The sequence below is a fragment of the Rhinolophus hipposideros genome, assembly GCF_964194185.1.
Source record: "Rhinolophus hipposideros genome assembly, chromosome: 3".
NCBI classification, from domain to species: Eukaryota; Metazoa; Chordata; class Mammalia; order Chiroptera; family Rhinolophidae; genus Rhinolophus; species Rhinolophus hipposideros.
In genome coordinates, this window is record NC_138049.1 from 14577782 (window position 1) to 14599059 (window position 21278).

Sequence of the window (21278 nt, forward strand, 5' to 3'; positions counted from 1 at the left end):
AACTCAGTGGCAGCTCAGCTCAAGGTGCCCTGTTCAGTCTTAGTTACAGGGGGCGCAGTCCACCATCCCTTGCGGGACTCGAGGAGTTGAACCAGCAACCTTGTGATTGAGAGCCCACTGGCCCATGTGGGAATCGAACTGGCAGCTTTCGGATTTAGGAGCATGGAGCTCTAACCACCTGAGCCACCGGGCCGGCCCCGACCCCACTCCTTTTCAAAATCTGTTTCATCAGGCCAAAAACTTCCCAGATGACCACTCTCAGTTATGTTCCCTCTATGCCTCTTTATATCTGTGAGTGGACACTCTCCTACTCAAGACCCTGTTCCTTAGCAACTCACAATAGTAACCATCATTAAAATATAAATAATATAAACTTAAAATTAAATAAATTGTTCTAAAAATAAAGGTATCAATGTTTAAAACCCATTACTTAATTATTTTACTGTATTTTACTGTTACCTATGCTCTTGAGGTTATTGACATCTATTTTATCTTTATGGTAGAAATACTATATTAATGGTGTGCTGTTTCTTCCCATCTCTGCATTCAATAGCATCACATTGGTAGCCTGAAAGCAGCCATAGTGGGAATATTTACTCCATGAAAGTCGGCGAATGCTACAAATCAGAGTTTGATTGTTCTTTTCATGTCTAAGAAAGTGACGGAGAAAATGTCAATAATACAGAGTAAATATAAAAAGGTATTGTGTCTGTAGCTGTTACATACATTGTGCAAAAAAATGAGCAAATATTCATCCAGCATTCACTTCATCAGAGGAGTCACTCGTGTTATTGATGAATGAGTGAAGCTTTGACATACATCCTCACTGTTTCACTTTTGTCTTTCTAATGTGAAAGAAAATATCTAGTAATAATCATGTCAAAACTACATTCACTTATGAATAGGTTAGTTACAAATAGAAAAAGTTTGGCAAATATCAACAAAAGCATTCTATGAGAATCAATTTGCATTTTTATTATTTGTAAATTGTGTGCTATACATCCTTTATATCAGTACAATTTATAATAAACTTATATGTATATATGTGTATAGGTATGTTGCACACATGTGCACATACACACACACACACACACACACACAGTCCCCCACCCCCATCCCAGTAGGTTGTTAAACATTTACCAACACACACTGTATTAGCTTTTCATCACTCCTGTGTTTGGATATATTCCCTTGCTCCTTAAGACCTGTTCCCACACCCCAGGACCTCCACAAAACAATGCTTGCTGATATGCCCATCAATAAGCTGCACTAGATTGTCTGTCAAATGTCCCCAGAGAATGAAAGGAAATCCTTTGCATTTATAAGCCCTGGTGAGCCCTTAACAAGCTCAGTCTCACCAGTTGGCAGCTTTATTCACCACTCACCATCAGCATCACTGTTCTTAACTTTCTTGGGCAGCTCAGAAAGGGATAAACACCTTTAAATTAGACCCAAACCGTATTGAACTCTACGGGAAACAATGCCAAGGAGATTTAGAGTTCTATATTTCCAAAGGCTTCATGACGTTAATAAGTAGCCTTCTTCTATAAATCCCCAGTCATTTGAGTAATTAAATTTTTTTAAAGTATAAGTTTATTTTGTCATACTAGTAGTTAATTACTGTTCATCAATTTCCTTTCAAATTTTACTAGGATATCTATCAAGTTTGATTTTGGAATTCCAATGGAAGACAATTCCATTGACTCAACTGGAGGATAAAAGCACTGTCTTAGCAAAAACTTTTTTAAAAGGAAGTCTCTTAATTCTTCCCTGGGCCACCATGAAAACAAGTGTGATTAAAGTGATTGTTGTTCTTCAAACCCAGTGAAGCATAATGGATTCTATAATCTTCACCAGAAGAATACCACCAAATGACTGCTTTTGGTTTTTTTTGTGTTGTTTTTTTTTTAACTCACCAAACCCTCAAACTCAGGATACCCTGTTAGAAAGGATTTCCTGTAATTCTCTGGGAACATGCAATAGAAGAAAGTTCACAGAATTTAAATATCTGAAAATATACAGTACAATTCAATTATACTTCTTTAAATTCTTAATCTTGGTGAAACATCTTTGTTATCCAATTTCTTGATTTTTTTCTAATACTCTCAATAACATTTAAATCATCCCTCCCTCAATTTAGGTCTTAATTCTAGGACTTGAACATTTACCAATTTTTAAAAAAATCACAATAGATTGAGAATATGGCAACCTCAATCACTTCTTTGATTAATCAATTTAGTCCAAATGTGGAGTCTCTCAAGTTACTGTCTGATTAGTAAACCTCTGACAGAAAAGCAAGTTCTGCCAAGACGTTAAGCTGAAGTGGGTCAGTGGACCATATCAGTGTTTAGGTGTTTCCTGACGTCACCGTGAATGGCTGACATCCTATGATGATTAGCATCTTTAGAAGTTTCCTTCTAGAAGAGACCGCTTCTGATGAAATATTTGCTGGAAATACCCTGTTGTTAATCAAACACTATTATCTAATATTTATTTATACTTAAAACGGGGCATCCCACCAAATGTTAAACATTTTAGATATGGGTTTTTTCCTTTAGAGAAGACACCCCAACAATCACTCAAGTACTTTAATAACTACTGTGAGCCACAGCTTTGCAAGGTACTGGAGCAGTGTGTTCAGTGACTCTGGCCATAGGCATTCCTTCACTCCAGATCGCCAGCTGACCTCGTTATGTCACCTTCGTTTTCTCTTGTCAAGTGAATTGTCCCAGATCTAGTCATTCTTTTATTTTCCAATAACACAATCCACGATTTTAACTAGGTATATGGCTGTCCCAAAGTTAAGATGACACCTCTCAGGGCAGAGACAGAGGCACTTAGGTTCCTATGAGCAGAGCTGCCCACTACCCGGGGACCTACTCAGAGCTGTGTCCACCACGTCTCCCCAGCACCGGCGGCTGTATCCAATCCTAACCTTTACAAGGCTGACAATTAAGTTCGCAAACTTGTTGCAACACTGTTGCTAAGCTTTTTTGACATCAGAGGGATTATTCATTATGAATTTGTACCAACTGGACAAACAGTTAACCACATTTACTATTTGGAAGTGCTGAAAAGGCTGTATGAAAAAGTTAAACGACCTGAACTTTTTGCCAACAACTCATGGCTCTTGCATCACGACAATGCACCAGCTCACATGGCACTGTCTGTGAGGGAGTTTTTAGCCAGTAAACAAATAACTGTGTTGGAACACCCTCCCTACTCACCTGATCTGGCCCCCAATGACTTCTTGCTTTACCCGAAGATAAAGGAAATATTGAAAGGAAGACATTTTGACGACATTCAGGACATCAAAGGTAATACGACAACAGTTCTGCTGGCCATTCCAGAAAAAGAGCTCCAAAATTGCTTTGAATGGTGGACTAGACACTGGCATCGGTGCATAGCTTCCTAAGGGGAGTACTTCAAAGGTGACCATAGTGATATTCAGCAATGAGTTATGTAGCAATTTTTCTAGAATGAGTTCGCCAATGTAATTGTCCAACCTTATATATCAAGTGTACTATGAGTGTGAGATCTGGAGCCAGTGTGTTGGGACTCTGATCCCAATGCTGCTATCGATTAGCTGGGTGTCTTTGGACAAGTTATAGAACCTTTTTTATACCTCAGTTTTCTCATCTGTGAAACGGGAATGATTTCACATATTCAAAGCGCTTGTGAGCATGAAATGAGTAAATAATATGCAAAGCGGGGACTAGTAAGGGCTCAGTCGATGTTAGCTTTCATTTCCATTGCTGCCACCGCCACATCAGTCAGTCCAGGGTGTGTTACTCCTTGGTACACCAGGAGACAGAACAGGGGGCAAACGGGAATGAGAAGGTGAAGCTTCATAACTGGCACCCTTGCTCCCTGAGCTTCCTTTCATTTCCTCCATGCCTGCTCCCCAGAGACCCTGCCCCTTCCAGTGACCTTGTTATTCCTCATGTAGAATTTCCACCCTATTCCTTACAGCAGACTTCACCCACTGTAATCCCTCCTAGTTTTGTTCTTCTCACAAGAAGTTCTAGCCTATGTAAATTTACACCTCTATATCTTTCCTGTTGTGAGACTTCAAGGAAATTGTATTACAAGATTCCCATTGGGGAGATTGAGAAAGAAGGGACTGCAATGAAGGAAAAATGGAAATAAAGCAGAAGCCAGCTTTCGCGCGCGCGCGCTCTCTCTCTCTCTCTCTTTCTCTGTCTCTCTCTCTTTTAAATGTAATGCAGTGACATTGGTTAGTAAAATTATATAGGTTTCAAGTTATATTGAAATATATCAAGTTATATTCAAAATTATATACGTTTCTATGATATATCATCTATACCAGCTTTTCGGGAGGGTGAAGGAAGACCAACAAGAGCAAACAGAGAACACTGGCTTGTGCTTGGGATTGCTGGGAGGGGAGTCAACACAGACGTGTGGTGTAGAAATGGCTCAATGCTCTATGTTTTGGTACAATGCTGTCAGAGTTGGATCTAATGCTTTGAAACCTTCTGTGCTGTGGAGAGGGACTGAGCTTTGCTGAGGTTACAGGTTATCCAAAGCTTTATTCACCTCAAGTACCATGTTAATTTGCCTCAGAGCAAGGTGCGGTCTTGGAAATAGAGGGCAACTACTTCAAATCATGAAACCTAGAAGGCATTTCCATGCATCTGATGAATGGTAGAGATGGAAACAAACTTTTGTCTAAACTTGTTATGAGGAATGATTGGCCAATGTGTTCCTGACAAGACTAGTTGTGACCTAAAAATTTATTAGGGAACCCAATGTGCCTGACAATAATCTTACTTAGATAAGAGTCTAAAGTATAAACCAGTCATTCATTCAGGTTAGCACAAAACCTGATTTTCACGTAACTATTGTTCCCTAGTGTTTACTCAAAAGGGAAGGTAGAACCATAGGGATTTCTTTAAATCTCCTTATTAGCAGTCAAAGTTCTTCAAAGTAACCCCCCAAAGGGCAGTGTACTGTCCAGAAGTAAAACTCCAGCACTGCTTTCCCATTCCCCAGTAGACCAGAACCAAAGTGAGAAACCCTGAAGGGCCAACCTGGACAGAAAGAGAATGAGAGTCTGGATGGAGGGGCAGGGAGGCCTGGGTAGGCAATGGCCAGTTGCCCCCAGTCTACCCTGAGGGTCTTCCCTTCTGTTTGGGGAACTCTCGCCTTGGAGACTGTCAACAACAGTGTCTTGGTGACAAGGGAAAGATCACAATTGTCCATTAAATAGCTGCTAAAGGACAAGCACTGTGTAACACTTTATTCACTATTATTATATGTCCATAACAATAATATACAGTAGTTATAATTTCCCTCCATTTTATGGATGAAGAAATAGCTAGTAAGTAGTATAGTTCATATTCAAAAGACAATCCATTCAATTCTAAAAGTATGAATGAATCATGAATTTCATTTCCTGTTCCAGAAGGTGAGGATAGGAGAAATTTCAGACCCTTCTGAGACCTGTTCAAAGACACCCGATTCCCCAGTTCGAACTCTGAAGGCTCTTGCTCATTAAGACACTGGTGTTAGTTTTACAGTACTCGTACACATTAGACAGCGCTATGCCTCAGCTACATTAGGAGTCAAGTGGGCTTTCTTTTATTAGCCCAAGATCACAATCAGCATTTATAACATTTTTATGACGTTGTGGTCCAAAAATAAAATTGAAGACTACAACCTATCCACTCATTCATGTAAATATTGCAGTGCCTATTATGTACTTGGGAGGTGGCAGTGAACAAAACAGGCAAAAGACCCCTGCTCTAACAGGGAAATTTCAACCCTAACAGGGTCAGAGTTGAATTAAACTACTGCATTTTTAGTAGGTCTTTTCATTGTGTGGTGGTTATATGGAAAAGTGTGTCCTGATCAGTTAGAAATGTATACTAAAGTATTTATGGGTTAAATAACATGATACCTGGGATTTGCTTTTAATATTCAAAGTGGGGGAGACAGCGACAAGTGGGGAAACATAAAACAAGATTGGCAAAATGTTTATTATTGTTGAATCTGGAAGATGGGCACCCAGGGGCTTATCATACTATTTTCTCTACTTGTGTTTATTTGAAAATTTCCTTAATCAAAAGATGAATTCCTCCCTCCATGGAACTTAAAAAGATAAACATTAATTTATGGTGTGTCGATTAGACAGATACAATGTTATGCAGAACAATAAAGCAGGGAGAGGAGGTGGGAAATGCTCGGAAGTGGTGGATAAGTAGTTCTACATGGATGTAGTATTTATTTATTTTATACATATAAATTAAGAAGACATGAGTTGACAATTGCATAAGTGTACGGCATTAATACACATGAAGCTGAATAAAATGGTAATCAAAGGGGACTCAATTTTCTGAGAAACAAGAGGGCAATTTGAGTTTTATGAAAGATGTGAGTTTTAAAGAAGTGTTGACGAAAACAATGGCTGATATGCACTAACTTTTTTGTATGATAGAACTAGGTTTTGCAAGCATGTTAAAGAATGCTTGGATTTGATCCTCATCATAACCCGGGGAAACAGGTAGGTATTCTTTCCCTTATCTCTATGAAGCTGCTCCTAAGCTCAGGGAGTCTAGACTGCTTGTCCAAGGTCACACAAACTCTCAGTGGTGGACCGGTTTAAATGCAGGTAGTCCAGCTCCAGAGTCTGACTGTTTAACCGTCACACCACAATGCCTATTGTGATGGATAAGCAGCAGTTGGATAAATGAAGAGTAAAAGAGTAGTCATAAATATCCAGCAGCAACTTGGTATTTCCTGAGTGTCGGCCACACACGAGATGTGTGGTGCTGTGGGTACTGTGGAGGAATAAGGCAAAGTATGGGAGAGCAACCTGCGTGGAATGGAGGGCAGATATGGGGGAACAGCCCAGAGCAAGCTTTTCTCGGTAGGATGGCACTAGGAGAGCACACACTGCAGGCAAGAGGCCCAGTGCCCTCCTCCCCGCACCCCACCCCAAGGAAATTTCTTCAGAAGCCCAGGGGTATGAGAGCAGGAATGGAGGAAGGTGGGGTTGTCTACAACTTGTACACCTACACACCCACCACCACCACACACATCTATCCACACGCGGCACCTTCGGCTGCTGATCTCCATCTATTTAGAATGTGGTATAACAGTATCAGATAACCAGAACTTACCTGATTTAGAGGCAAGAAATGGTGATTGGTCAGGTGATACCAATTTACTAAAAAAATGTTTAAGCTTCTGTCTGTGCTGGGCACGATTCCTAAAACATCGGAAATGTAGTGTGAACAACACACGGTCTCTCCTCTCATGAAGGACAGAGAAGAAACACGTTTCCTTTGTTAGGCGTTGATAAATGCTATACATAAAAATGAAGTCGGGTGAGAAGGCTATGGCTTGCAAGGCATGGGGGTTCCGAGTTTATGAAGCATGATCTGGGAGACTTCTGTGATTAGAGGACACTTGAGCAGGGTACTGGAAGATGTAAGACAGTAAGGCTTTAATACATATCTGGGGGAGAATGTCCCAGGCAGAAGTAAGGAAAACACTGAGGCTGGAGCTTGTTCGGGTACTGGGAAACTGCAAAGCAGCCATCGAGCCCACACAGAGTGAGCATGTGGAGAAGAGCAGAAGATGACGTCAGAGCAAGAGGACAGAGCAGGGGCCAGACCGGGAGGGTCTCAGAGGCTGTTCGCTAGACTTGCTTTTGACTCTGAGTGAGATAAGAAACCGCGAAAAGGGGTCGGAATGAGTCAACATATGAACAGGATCACTTCAGCTGCTGTGTAGGAAAGAGATAGCAGGGGGCATGGGTCTAAAAGCAAGGAGACCAGTTAGGGATCTATTGCACTTATCCAGGGAGAGAGGGCAGTGGACTGGACCAACTGGGAGCAGGTGGAGTGGTAGGTGCTGCATGTTGTGGGTGGAGCCCACAAGGTTTGCCTGTGGATTGGATCTGAGGAACGAGATGGGGCATGTGACCAGAGAAACATGGAAAGCTCCCTAACTGGGACTTTTATCTCTACCTTAAGTTCTATCATCAACCGTTTCTTTTGGGTTAAGCCATTAGAAGAGGCCCCTATGAAAATGCATTCACCGGTCAGATTTGTGTTCCAGATGTAGCAATCAATGTCAGCTCAGCAATTATTCTACTTGTCTAGGCAAGAGATAAGCGTCCAAAAGGGTGGGAAGGGGGCATAAATAAGTGAATATGGACTGAGAACTACTTAGGAAGTCATTGCTAACTGACTGGACAAGGCAGGAAAGGGAAGGAAAGTGGCTTGCTGTGACCAGTGAATTGAGTGCTATTAACTAAGAATTGGATAAGGAGGGGAAGAAAAACAACCCTAGGAAGTTAGAGGTAAGTCTGCAAATAGAGATTATGAGTCCAATTCTGGGTGGGTGACTTTGAATCAGCTGTGTCAAAGCCAATAGATACATCCCAGAATCTGTGAATAAGGGTGGGAGGCTCAGACAGGCCCATTGCAGTTATTCTCTTGATTTATTTGGACACGATAGGGCTTCACTACTTGAGCCAGAAAATTTAAATCTGAATATTCTAAGAGGAATTTCATTTCACAATTTTTTAATAGGCATAGTAACCAAAACTAGGCTAAATAAAACCAGGAATCCATTCCCTTTTAGTATGATGGGATCCTTCGAAGACCTGACTTAACAGACTAAATTGACAAATAACAGAGCAATTTTTGTACCAACATTAAACGATGTGTTTGGTTATATTCGTTTATGTTTTTCTTTCCCCCAGTAAGAATGCTAAATTCTGAATAGGAGAATAACAAACAGACTTTTTAAACTTTTTAAATGTTTTTACATTTCTAAGTTCTAAGTTGGTAAACTAGAATTCAGATTTTCACACCAAACTCACACACTAGCATTGACCATGAAACTTCTCAATTCCACTCTACAGTGGAAATTGGACCACACTTCAAGTCAGACAATTGATTCAAGGTCAAAGTGTGCCCATGACCACGGTCTCCACTGGGAACACAAGGATGAATATGGCATAATCTCTATGCCCCAGGAGAGTCACAGCCCACCAAAAGATCTCAGGTGCCCTCGCCATGCATATGAGGGCATGTTTACAGGGTTGGAGTTGGGCTGATATCCTGTCTGGAACTAGTAGTCATTCAACTGGCTTGGAACATTACAAAGATTTCTTACCACTACAGTTTCTCTGATAGTTATTTCTACTCCAGAGTAAACACTGTTGAGTTTCCAAGTGTACTATAAACCAGGGAAAGTCAGGCAATGGACATAAATACTTACTAGCATTGCATTTACTGCAGACCCATACAACTTTCAAACCTATGCTACTGAACTCCCCTGATAGAAAATCGTGTGAACAAAAACGCTTTCCTCGAGGAACCTTTATGGAGTGTTAACTCAGAGTACATTTAGATTGCTCCCGTGGGTTACATTACCTTCCCTTTCCTCATCTTTCCTTCTCTTCTCCTTTTTCTCCTTTCCTCCTTCCTCCTCTTCTTCCTTCTTCTTTTTTAAAGATTTAGCCACCTGTGCAGAATTTCCTTTCTTCAATTTGTGAAAACTGAGATTTTTGCCTGAATTTTTTCTTAAGGCTCATTCCAGGTAGTAAAAGAAAATGTTATTTTGTTCAACCACTTGCTCTCAGGAGCTCACAGTCAAGTGAGGGAAGGCAGACAACTAAATGGTTATGGGAAATGCCACATCATAAGTACTAGAAACGAGGAATCTAGGATGCAAAGGAGTTGGAAGGAAGGGGTACTTACCATGTTTCTCTGAAAATAAGACCTAGCCAGACCATCAGCTCTATTGCGTCTTTTGGAGCAAAAACTAATACAAGACCCAGTAAATATTATGTTATGTTGTATTGTGTTGTGTTGTGTTATGTTATACCTGGTCTTATATTAAAATAAGACCTGGTCTTATATTAATTTTTGCTCCAAAAGATGCATTAGAGCTGATGGTCCAGCTAGGTCTTATTTTGGGGGGAACATAGTAGCTCTGAGGGGACCTGTGGGGAGGAGAGTTTACATGGCTCACAGGTAGCATCACTCATGGCCACGTGCTGCCTTGGTTATTTTACTTGCGAGAGCCAAAGAAGAGAGGGCGATGGAAGTAAAAGGCGGAGACTGGTAAGCATGTAGGACAAAGCAAAGCAGAGTGGCCACACAGCTTCTTCCCATCAATTCCTTCTCCTTAAGCTGCATTGCCTTGGCTGACATTCCCATGCTGAATCAAGCCACTTCCCACCACCTCCTCTGCTAGGATATTCTCTGCACCACTGCCATCGTTCCCAACCGCTCTACCTCAGTGAGAACTGGGCACTCATCAGGTATGTCACTCCGCTGCGTGCAACCCAACAGTGGCTTTGCATTGCACTTTTAAGCCATGGAAAGGCCTTTGATATTATAAAGCCCGGATTCCAACTTCATCTCCCACTTACTGCTTGTTCACACACATAGGCTGCCTTTCTTTTCCTAGAACACACAGAGCTTATTTCTCTCTTAAGGCCTCCATACATCTTTTTTTTTTTTTTCCTGCTTAGAATGTTCTTTCCTCAGACCTTCTCTGGGTCACTTTTTATTATTTAAACCTTGGCTCAACGTTACCTCTCACGTGGGCCTTTCTGACCACCCAGGCAAATAGAGTGCCCCACCCCCATCCCATGTCCCTGTTTTCTTTTCTTTAATGCACTCATTGCATAGAGATTTCCTCCCTCCTGTTCACTCCATTTCTGGTCTGTTTTGTTCATCACTGTATCCCTAGAACTTAGGGAATTATATTTATTGAATAAACTAATTCTAATAGGAATTCCCAAGTATAATTATGTCTCTACTACAGTAAAACAAACAAAAAAAATGTGCTCCTCTTTCCTCTTATTTAAAACTGACATTTGCCTAAGGAAACTGAAAGCCCTTCTCCAACTACTTGGATGGCTTTTCCCAGCATTTTCATGTTGGTTTATTGTTCCAGACATCTAGGAGCAGGGAATAACAGTTAAGTGTGATACCCAGTAAACAATAAAAGAGCCACTATTTATTAATGCCTTATTATTTACTAGACCCTATACATACAGTACGCATTCAAACCCATAAGATTTTTATTTTATGGTTTTTATCCCCAAATAACTTTCAAATGACATATATAGACTGCCTAATTCCAGACCACTAATACATTTCGACTTTGGGTTTTCAGACCTTAGAAAAACAAATTGATCTCTTCCATGCATACCATTTTCCCCACAATTAATGTCACAGAAACAATGTTTGACTTAGTACTACGAAAAGTAAGCAAAGAGAGCAAAAAGCATTTACTATGATTGTTATATCTATTATGCACATTAAAGTATCGAATAAGAATTTTCTCAGTCAAGAGTATGGTACACATTTCGGAACATTTGCAAAGTATGTTTTCTGCACAGTATGTTTTCTGCACAGATCAGTAATCCAAAACCACGGGGATTTTCAGAATAATTATTGCTAGCTATTGTGTCTTCAGCGAGCACAGGAATTATAAAAGAAGTTAAAAAGAAATACCTGTGAACTTCCTATTTGGAAATTTCTTAAACTGTAGTATTAGATTAGACAGCACTGCATCTTGATAAGGCGGACCATAAAGCAAACAAATCTTTTTGCCCCTCAGGGGTACTCTGGATTTTGAAAGGCAATGTTATGCTGGAGCTCATTACAACTCAATTTTCAGAACTTCATAATATTTGCTCTCATAGGAGGATAGTTCCAAAAAGAAAGACAGAAAGGAAACGTAAGAGTGCTTCATAATAATAACACTTTTTGGAAGTCATCTGGATTCTAAGTTACTAAAGGTAATGTTTCATTATGACAGAGGACGCCTGTGGCCCACAGGGTTCCACGTGCCACAGAACCATTATTTTCACATTATTTTCTTTGCCATTTTAGTTTCAAGATCAGATCTCATTAAATGTTGTGACTAAATGGCATTCCTTAGAGTTCAATCTAAACAACTGTTATAGGAGGCGGGTAAATAAGCATGTAGCTTATATAGACAGTCAAGAAAAGTGGAAAACAGCCAAGACCACCAAGATTTTCCTCCATCATTATATTCCAAAAGCTTCCAAATATTTCCCCAAACACTTTCTTGGACTCAGCAGATCCTAGTCAGCTCATCTGCACGCCCACTTCTTTTCCCTGCCCATCTCATCGCCCTTACAGCCTGTCCTAACTCTCATTATCCCTTAGCAACTAACCAACTCTCTAAAAACCCTGATCTAGGATGGGAAAGGCATGATATAAGGGAAGGGTTTTCTTTAAAAAAATTAACTTTTCAAGTCTATGCCTCCCTCTAACATGCTCTTTTCCCACCCACCCTGCAATCCTATATTCCTCATTTTGACTCTTAGGCTTTGTATTTCATGTATTTAGTTGATTCCAATTTTTAAATATTCAGTGAGACACCCGAATATTTAAACTGTAAACTGTTTCAGCCCAGCTCCCATTTCCTCCTTTGAGGTATCTATAATATTCCAGCACAACATAGATGCTTAAACTAATAACAGGTTTACTTGGCTAGAGGCAGCAAACACAGGATGGTATATTTACACCCCAGATTACAGTTTTTCCTTTCTCGCAGCACATCAGAGAAGCACAGACGTTCGTGTTTGAGGACTGTCTATAATCATACAGCCAGAGGGCTGAATTCTGAGATGGCCTGGGATCCGCCGCTCCACCCCTTCACCCCTTCCACCTGGCCTCCCATCTTCCTTCTCCACTCCCCCTCCACCCCCAACCACAGAGACAGCCTTCAGTCATCCTAAGGCTGGACACTAGTGAGCACGCATCCCTGGAATGCCTACCAATGCCCTTTCCTTTGTGTCTACTAGTTTCCAAAGACTCGGATTTCAGCTAGAGTTGATGTTGGTTTTCAAGACCAATTAAAGCATGAGGGCTTCAGTCACATGAGAAGGTGGAGGGAGGAAGGAGGTGGCTCTGGAAGGAAAAAGTCTGCACTTTCTTCCTCCTTGGCCAAGCAGCTCCCCACCCCTCCCAGTCAGACAGGGTGCCGGAGAGAACTTTGCTCAGGCTTCATCGCAGAGTGGGGAGAGGATGGGAGGAGCTGGAAAGAGCACCCCTAAAGGAGCAGATTCCCAGAGGATATCAGGAAGGGTACGCTTTGTGGAGAGCCAGCATGGGTGGCATGTTGAAATTAAAATCAAACAGCATGCAAGCACACTTAATTACAGCTACAAATAGCCAAATGTTGAGAAAATTCCCAATGAGGCAGAAACTGAGGAGTTAAAGAATCCTGGATGGAAGGGGGAGCTGGAGGAGAGATGACAGACATCAAACTGGGTGCAGGAAAAGGTCTTAGGGAAGACTCAGAGTTTAGAGGGTGGTCAGAAGGCAAAGACTTAAGTGGTAAACTACTCTCTAAACAGCGAGGAGGCTGGGGAAGTATTGGAGGGGAACACTGCCTGGGGTATGAAACCCAGAGGCTTGCCGGAGGAAAGGGGGTTGGCTGTAAATGGAGCGCCTCCATTTCTTTGTCAGAAAGGAATTGCGTGATCAGAGCGATGATTAGCCCCTTTGGACGCGGAAGAGGAGTACTTATGTTAAATTAAATCTAGAAAACAGAAGGCACTGAGCGCTGAGCTAATGCCTTCATTGCCCTTCAGAAGGCATTTGTGTGCCTTAAGGACTCACCCATCTCTGCAGACAGCTGCCAAAAGGAATTTTCTGGCGGCAAGACCTGCTCAACCTCCCTCCTACCCAAGAACCTATAGGTCAGTTTCACTTAAACAGGATTCACTAATACATTTTGTTCATTCAAATGATCAAAGTTTTAAACTTTTTAAAACACATCCCATCACAAATGTCTTACAAAACTTTCATTTGCTATATTATTATTTAACTCTTTTGACAGGTCCCAGTCAACTTCCCAGAGCTAAGAAACAGAAGAGAGAAACTCAGTTACAATGTAAACCATTGGAGTAGAATCTTATGAGCAACCATAGTGTAAGACTAATTTATTCAATGGATACTTATTGAGCACAAATATTAATGCATTATATTGATGCTAAGACACACTTTTTCCACAATTTATGGAAGCGTCTCACAGGAGGCGGTGTCCATTTTATCGACAGCATTTCTTTTCTTAGTGGTAATTTTTTAAATGGCGTATTTCAGAAGTATCTTAGGTTTGATGAAACAGGAACTCATCAATATCATTAAAATCTCAGTTCAAATGTTGCCTGCTCTGAGAGGCTTCCTGGAGCACCAGTCCGAGGTGGCCCATCTATCACGCTGATTCTTTCTCTTTGCTGATCGCATCTCTATGGAAACCATGTCTCTTGTGTTCACTGCTTGGCCTAGGACAGCATCAGGCATCATTCTAGGCATAGCAGGGTCTCAATAAATGGCTCTGGAATGAAGAAAAGTTACTATTTATTGAGCAATTACTACATGTCAGACCCTGAACTAAATGCTTTACAGAGGAAAATCTTATTTATTCCCAACAACTTTAAAGAGGGAGGAACCTGAAACAGGTAAGTGGAGAAGCCAGGACGAGACCTCAGTTCCGCCTGACTTCAAAGCCAGAAAGACAGGCACCATGTTGTGCTGCATATCACATACGGGCCCTGGAAAGTTCTGTGCTGAATTCTGAGACTGGTCCAAAGGTGTCTGGCAAGATCCCTGAAGCGACAGACAGGAATAAAGCTGTTCCCCCACCCTTGAACACTCCTGTCTTTCTGAGTACTTCATGTATAAGGTCCTGTGTGAAAATAGAGATGGAGGTGTCTACATCTCTGCCCAATAAGATGAGAGGCTCCAAGGAAGAGATGGAGATTTAAACTTGTATGGAAGGATCCCTCCATCGTTGAGAGTGAACACAGCCCACTTGAGGCTCTGCAAGTTACCTCGAATGACAGCGACGATGGGATAAGTAGGGAGGTGCTAGAAGAAATGGAGATACAAGAGCTTTGGGTGCCATGCTTCAGAGTCTGAACTTTGTTTCATATGATCAATGAGCTTCATCAATGACCTATTTCAATGTGGGCTTCACCAGTGTAAAGACAAAATAAAGAAAAGTGGCTGGAAAAAAAGAATGACAAAGGAAATCTGATTATAAGTCAGTCTATACAGAAATCAGCTTAGATAGAGCCTATGAAATTTGTCATTTTGGGTCCCCACAAAAATATTGCAGGCTATCACAAACATAGATGATGTCACTTAGAATAGAATTGGAAAAATCCAGCCTGCAGCCTGTTTTGTATGGCTTTCAAGAAAAAAGTGGTTTTTACAATTTCAAGGGGTTGTAATCAAACCACCCCACCGCCAATCAAATACTATGACAGAGACATACAAGGACCACAAAGCCTAAAACACTATCTAGCTCTGTACAGAATCGGTTTATCGCCCCCTGATCTAGAACTTCTCATCATCCTCCGCTGTCTCTATTCAGACACAGATCACTTAAGGGCTCAATGTGATGAGACGCATAGAGAACTATTAATAGATCCATTTACCACTTCAGTGATTAGAGCTAATTTCATGGTATGGTGATTTATTGACTTAGTAATTCCTCTTATGAAAATTCTAAAGTTTTAGTGATTATGAGACTCATACCCATTTTAACTCTGTCTTGGATATTTTAAAAAGATGTCCTTCTTACACTTAAGGGCTTGCTAGCTTTTGGTCAAATGCTGTAACTGTTTCCCTTTCCTAATGCTGGTGATAAGGGGCTTTTGCAGCCTCTAAAGCACCCTGGTTATTAAAGCTTTTACCAAAACAACTTTCTTAATTAAAGACCTGTGAAAACCCTGACTCTCGTCTCATCTCATCGGGTTAGTACACCAAGTGGGTGTAGCTGGAATCTTTTTAAAAACAGCCTAACATTAACACACTTCAAGTTGCCTTTCCTCTAAGATGATATGGGAAGGGGCAAAGAAGAGGAGGGTTACGAATTTACAGTTCCACGAATCCAGCATTCTTTAGCTTTCCATCAAACAGTAAGTCAATATTTACCAAAAGAAGATGTTTAGCTTTGGAAATTTTTACTTGGCTTATATCTCATCAAAAACAAACAAACAAATAAACAAACAAACCAAAAAACACCACATTTCCTTTGGTGAGCTTGTGTATACAGATTGAAAAGATGCTCAAACATGACTCCAACGTGAAAACCACTGTAGATATCATGTACAGTCAACCCTCGGCACTGGGATGGGAATCACACACGCAGCATCCGAATAAGCTGTGGCCCGGGTTATTCTGCACCAAACCTGGGCCCCCTTGCAAGGATGGTTAGGCTATATTTCTATCACCTTTGCTAAAGCATCTGTTGCTTTTCATCAGCACGAGCAACATAAAGAGGAACATGCTGTCAGCTCTTAATTACTTGGCTCTGCAGTAAGTTCTACTTGGCACAGACGCCCATGGATCTGAAGGCCCGAATAATTTGGGGTTAGCTTTTCATTTTCCAAAACAAGGCTGATACAGGCGGTGATAAAACATGAATGTTTGAGATGCCCAGCACACCCAAGTACTAGATTGTTTAGGGTCTCTGTCTAGAAAATGTTTCTATTCCCATTCCTGCTTGATTGAATACATGAACACGTTGCCTTAGAAATCATGAGTTTCATAGGTCAAAAGAGATGGCATTTTTTTTCTCCCTCAAAGACTGACCCATTACATTTAATTAAAAATGCCTCCATGCTACCATCATTTCTAAGGAGGGCAGTTCAGGCGAAAGAGAAGTGAACCTAGGTTAAATAATAGCTCTGACAATGTAACTTCCAGCAAAATCACTCATTTCTGGGACTCAGTTTATCAACAGCCATCATTTTCAAAGCACACAATATGCCAAACTCTCGGATTATTTCATTAATCATTGTCAATGCTCCGCATGACTCCAGAAGGAAAGGCCTTTATTTCCTACATTACAGAGGAAGAAATGAGCAAAGGTGAGATAATCCAGAGAGAGTAATCAACTATGATTGTTATATTTTCCTGATTATAAATAATCTATGTCCAAATAATTTCCGTAGAGGGGTCAAGGTCTCAGTGCTAATGAGCTAGAGGCAAACTTCATACCCAGGTCGGCTACTTGCAGAGCACTGGATCTTAACCACTAGCACTTTCCTAAATCTTTAAGATGTAGGGGCTTAGATCATCCAAGATTTGGTGTATCCCCACATTCTAGTTTCAATATTCCATGGATCTAATTATACCTGCAGGAGGATGAAAAGATGATCATTGCTTGACCAGCTACCAGCAATGAAAAGGGAGTGGGGGAGGGTGGGAGAAATCTGCAAAAAGTGGATTGCAGCCATTAAGCAACACAGTATAGATCCAGGAATTGCTTTTAGTTTACTAAGGGCTCAAACGATGTGCTACTGAAGCATTTCCCGTATTATGTCAGACCGCGAACCATTAAATCTTAATTAAATCACTTAAAAAGTCATCTCACAGGAGGAGAACAAAATAGTACTGGTCATTCTTGGGTTTGCAAAATTATTGCCACTTCCTATGGGTTTGTTAAAACGTGATCATTTAACCTCTTTGAAGTACAGTTTGAATCTCCCGTGGAAGTATTTAAGCTTGTATTTGGTAACAATCATCCCCCTGTTATAGGCACTGAAGGAAGCTGATGGCCACAGGAAAGACGGAGATGAGCAGGAAATGTCCTGGATCCAGGACAAGCAGGATGAGGGCATGGGTCTGACAGCCAGAGAACTGTTTCTCACTGTGCTTTGCCCTTCAGCAGAGACACTCAGGGACCCGCTGGCTACCGAGGGACAAGGAAGGTCATGCAGTAATGGCTGTGGAGGCCCTATGGAGGGTGAAGCCAGTGAGGTCCCAGACCTCTGGGGAAAAACATGTCTTCACATCGTCGGTGGCTTAGATCGGGGCTTCAAATAAGACAAGAAGTGAGGAACTGAGAAGGCCGAGGATCGTATACCAAACCATCACTTTTGTATGTAAGTCTTAAATGCTGTAGACCAAATAAGTACACGGGGAGAGGGGCAGCGGAGGGAAGGGTGAACCTGAAGCTTCTGCAGCCACCTGGTTCATGCCGGTATCAACCACTTTCTGAGGGCAGCGGCCACGGCCACCTGAGGTCTCACCTGGCAAAGCCCAAGTTACAACGTAGTTTTCTTACTCCCTGACGGAATGGGCTTGGGTTTTAATAATGTTCCATCAAAGTCCAAAGTCTATAAATTCTTGAAAAGTATGGCAACTACAGAAACTGAGACTCCAGAAGATGCCTATGTTAACACTTGATAACTCCTTTTACAGCCCTGCACCAGCTCTCCGGGCCTGGAATTCTGTTCGATGACAAATCTGACCTCGAGTCAACATTCTGGTCTCCTTCTGGTTTAAATGGGAAACACAAGGTAGTTCTGTAAGCAATCTGTCGGAAAACCCCCAAACTGGCTCTCCCTCGGAGACCGGCAGTGTCTTTTGTGCCGCTGGCTGGAAACAGCCTCCCACCGGACTCACACTCAGTGATTTTAAAAATACGTGCAGTAGCCGTGGCCACCTGAGGGTGGTACAAAGGGAGAGCGAAGGACCAGCACTTAACGAAATGCCGGCTCCACAGACAAGACTCTACCAGAGCATGTAAAAAAAAAAATATATGACCCACCTCATTGTTTGCAATGAACGCTGAGAAACTGAACAGCCTAACGACTTCTCCCGGTTAGACCCTCTTTAGGCTTCTTGTGTACGAACCTGACCCAACGCAGGGCACAACGGACGAGCTGCCGGCGTCCCCCGCGGAGCCAGCCCCCTCCTGTCCTGCGAGGCCAGAAAGGTGGGCCAAGTCCCAGAGGAGACCAGGTGTTACCTGTTACCCCCGTGACGGACGGGACGCCGGCTTTCGAGCCCCTCCCCCAGGCCTGTGTGCGGAGCGGGGGCCCCCGCCGCCCGCCGCGCTTCATCCACGCGGGGGCCCAGGCACCCGGGGCGGCTGATGCTCGGGTACCGTTTGGGGACTGCCTGCTTTGGCTGTGGGGCTGGGTTTTGTAACACAACGCGGTGCACGTAGAAGCTCCTTCTCGGAGAAGCCAGCGCTGCAGCTGCCGCGGCTGCGGGTGGAGGGGCGGGAGCACCCGGCCGCCAGGTCCAGGCTGCGCGGGGCGCGGGGGCCGGGCGCCCGGAGCCCGGAGCCGGGCGGCGGCGGGCCGCCCCCTCCAGGCAGCAGCCGGCAGCGGCGGGCCCGAGGTCCCGGCGGCGGGGGCGCTCCCGACACCGTCTGCCCCCCCCCCCGGGAGGGAGCGCGCAGGGGAGAGGGGCCCCGGCGTCGGGCTGCGTCCGTCTCCACCTGCGGACCTGGAACGCCCAGCCCAGGGTCTCTGGGTCCCTTTGCCCCGATCTCCCGGGGGGCGACCCACCCCTGGAAAAGCACCCCGGGTGTGAAGGCAAAGCCGGCGCTTACCCGAGAGCGGAGGCTCCGCAGCCGGGGCCGCGCTTCTTGCAGGTCCGGCGGGGAAGGGGCGGCTGCGCTGCGCGGGGCTCCCGCGCCCGCCGAGCGCCCTGCACCGCGGCTCCGGCTCCGACTTCCTCTTCCTCGGGCTCGGCCCCGCCGCTCGGCCGCGCCCCGGCCCGCCCCTCTCGGCGCGGAGCTGCGGACTCCGCCGGCCGCGAGCAGCGGATCCCCCCGTCCCGCCTCCCCTCTGCCCTGGGGCGAGGAAGGTGGGAGGCGGAGGGGAGAGAGAGAGAGAGAGGGAGAGAGATTAAGCACTTGGACTTGTCTCTGGAGCGCTGCCAAACAGAGCAGTCAAATTACAGCCCCTGGGGCGGGGGGGATTTAAAAAAAAAAATCCTGCTACTGTTTTTGCAAACACGTCACTTTTCTTCATTTTCCGGGATCCTCAGGGTTTTTTTTTTTTTTTCTTTTCTTTAAAATAATACCAAAAATAATTCTTTTAAGTCAACATTCTAGTGTTACACAGAAGCTCGGGGTAATGATATGTACAAAAAGGGGGAAACTCACTGTTTTTCAGGCATCATTACCCTAATCACCTCAGTTAATGTACCAAATAACCTTTGCTTAGGGAAAGTAAAAGTGAAAAAGGAGGCAAAGAGGACTAACCTTTGTGACAACCAGATAGATGTTTAAAGGCACCGCTTTGTGATAAAATTAGGACTTGAGTTAAAGGTGCCTATAAGATAACCCTCAAAGGCAGGCGCAGAGATTTCTTAACACCTCTGCCTTCAAAGGCAGCCATACCATCAGATGTGCCTACTGACTCCAGTAGGTTTAGTCATTTGTAAGAATGCACTCTTCCATTACTTGTTCACAGACTTGCAGCTTTACCAACGCCTAGCTGTGAGGCCCTGAGGGAGTTTTTAAGTCTGTGCCTCAGTGTCTTCATCTGTAAAACGGGGAGAATGATGACAGTACCTACCTCGTGGACTTGCTGTGCTTTCAATAAGATAATGCTCAGGAAAGGCCTTGCAGACGGCCTGGCACACAGTAAAGCCTGGATAAATGTTAGCTATTATGATTGTTGATTTCCCCTTTTTATCTACGTTTATGCATGTACGTGGTTATGGAAATTATAATAAAGATTTGAAACAAAATAAGGTTTTGTGCAGTAGGGCCACACAGTGGTCCCGTTCTCTCCCTACAATGTGCATTTTATGTTCAGTTTTAAAATTTATTTTGTCTCCACAACTGACTTGTATTACCTAAAGCTCTGAGGGTTATGCTTGGAATACATTCACGGCAGATGATTTGCAATGGGACACGGTAGACGATTTGCAAATGGGACTAAATTTGCCATCTTCAAAGCAAAGTTTCAGTTGGTCTTGCAATCACCACGTGAGGTCCACAGTACAGGTGCTAGTTTCCTTTCACAGGCAGAAAACTGAGGCTCAAGAGGCTTCATCAGACTCTTTCCAGTACCTGGAGCTCACACAAAACTGTGCGTGTCACTCCATCTCTCTATATTGTTACTTGCAATAGAAGTGAGCAGAGCACCTCACATGTGTCCAGTACATTTTGGTCTCTTTCAATCCTGTGAGCTAGGTGCTGGGCCTCCCTGGACACTCAAAAGACCTAAGGTTCAAAGAAGCTAACTGATGAATGTGTCTGTGTCTGACGGAAGGCGGTTGGGGACAAATTGGAGAGGAAGTGAGGAGAATTAGGGTTTCCTGATTCCTTGAAAAATGCTTTCTCTGCACCGTACTCTCTGGCCCCATGCAATCACACATTTCTTAGTATAGATGACGTAGAGTGAAGCAGTGTGATCTGACTGCCAGCTGCAGACTCTGTCACTTACCAGCTGCTCACCTGAGGCAGATAACAATTCTGAACTTTGATTC

General features: G+C 43.2%; 1 protein-coding gene across 1 annotated transcript in view; it reads right to left on the minus strand.

Annotated features, from left to right (window-relative positions):
* The window catches only part of PLEKHG1 (pleckstrin homology and RhoGEF domain containing G1), a 214113-nt gene extending 194599 nt beyond the window's left edge, over positions 1-19514 (minus strand). The window contains exon 1 of the mRNA XM_081044592.1: positions 19387-19514. The gene's annotated coding sequence lies outside the window, so the exon portion shown is untranslated. The remainder of the gene's footprint in view (positions 1-19386) is intronic.
* Between the last annotated feature and the right edge of the window lie 1764 nt (positions 19515-21278).